Raw genomic sequence first — 1,752 nt, forward strand, 5'->3', positions numbered from 1 at the left:
GTGAACCCTTGGTATTTCTAACTGACTCGATCCTAATGATCTGAGTGGTCTGTTTATAATCAGTTAACAAAACATATCTGCTATGTATTTAGGTCCTAGGCCATTGAGTGATTTATAAACGAGTAAAAGTACTTTAAAATCAATCCTAAATATAACTGGAAGCCAGTGTAAGGACCTGAGGACTGGTGTGATATGCTCAGATTTTCTGGTTCTAGTCAGAATTCTGGCAGCAGCGTTCTGGATGAGCTGCAGCTGTCTAATGGTCTTCTTGGGAAGGCCAGTGAGGAGACCATTACAATAGTCCACCCTGCTGGTGATAAAGGCATGAACAAGTTTCTCCAAGTCTTGACTGGAAACAAAACATCTAATTCTTGCAATGTTTTTTAGATGATAGTATGCCGATTTAGTTACTGCTTTGACATGACTACTGAAACTAAGGTCTGTCTCCAGAATCACACCAAGATTCCTGACTTAAGTTGATAATGTTAATAATGTTGTTAATAATAATTAAGATTTTTAAATGTTTTTGAAAGAACTCTCTTATGCTTCCCAAGGCTAAATTAATTTGATCAAAAATACAGTTTAAAAATCCTGTAAATAATTGTATATATATGTGTAAGTAATTGTTTTCAATTTGAATATATTTTGAAATATAATTTAATCCTGTGATGGCAAAGCTGAATATTCAGCAGCCATTATTCCAGTCTTCAGTGTCACATTAACCTTCATAAATCATTCTAATATGCTGATTTGCAATTATTATTAGTGCTTAAAGATTAACAATGGTTCTTATTATTAATGTTGAGAACAAGTTCATTAAATAGCATTTACTTAAAAATAGATTTTTTGTAACATTATAAATATCTTTACTGTCACGTTTGATCAATTTATTGCATGCTTGCTGTATTAAAATAAGAGTATTCACTTAGTTTTTTAATAATATTAAGCAACATAAAATGATTACACATTGATTAAAATAAAAAAATGTTTCTTGAGCACTATTAAGCATTTTAAAGTAATTTCTGAAGGATCATGTGACACTGAAGACTGGAGAATTGGCTGCTGAAAATTTATTTTTTTGCCATCTCTTAAAATATATTCAAAAAGCTGTTTTAAATTATAATAATATTTCACAATATTACAGATTGTACTGTTTTTGATCATATATATACAGTGTTGGGGGTAACGCATTACAAGTAACGCAAGTTACGTAATCATATTACTTTTTCAAGTAACTAGTAAAGTAACGCATTACTTTTTAATTTACAAGAGAATATCGGAGTTACTTTTTCAAATAAGTAACGCAAGTTTCTTTTTTTTCCCAATTTATTGATTGACAGCTCTCCTGTCCCCATGTTGAGAGAAATCAGAAGATGTTACTGTAGATCTAAAATAAATATGAATATGCATTAATTCATCTCACTCACAAAACAAAAACAGATTCAGTATTCCTCAAAATGAATAAAAATAATGCAACTCAGAATATGACGCAAACCTGCAATAATTAAATGTTAAACAACACATATGCTTTATGTATTTAATCCCATTCTATTAACCGATGTCTTTGCTTCTGACCTTCGATGATTCAGTTTAACCATACTAATAAGCAAAAATTACTCTAGACAAACATTTGTGTCTTTTTTTATTGCTGAAGTGTGTTGAAATTTCTTCTTCTGCATTCTACTGTACGGACGTAAATTTACTTTCCCTTCAGCCTGAGGCTTATTCATTTCACTTTTGGTGTGAAAAGGC

General features: G+C 30.8%; 1 protein-coding gene across 4 annotated transcripts in view; it reads right to left on the bottom strand.

Moving 5' to 3' along the window:
* Positions 1–1,752, bottom strand: part of LOC107673612 (E3 ubiquitin-protein ligase RAD18-like) — a 71,741-nt gene that overhangs the window by 68,997 nt on the left and 992 nt on the right. The gene's annotated exons all lie outside the window — the stretch shown is intronic.

This window comes from Sinocyclocheilus anshuiensis, unplaced genomic scaffold (assembly GCF_001515605.1).
Source record: "Sinocyclocheilus anshuiensis isolate Anshui unplaced genomic scaffold, SAMN03320099.WGS_v1.1 scaffold44, whole genome shotgun sequence".
Lineage (NCBI taxonomy): Eukaryota > Metazoa > Chordata > Actinopteri > Cypriniformes > Cyprinidae > Sinocyclocheilus > Sinocyclocheilus anshuiensis.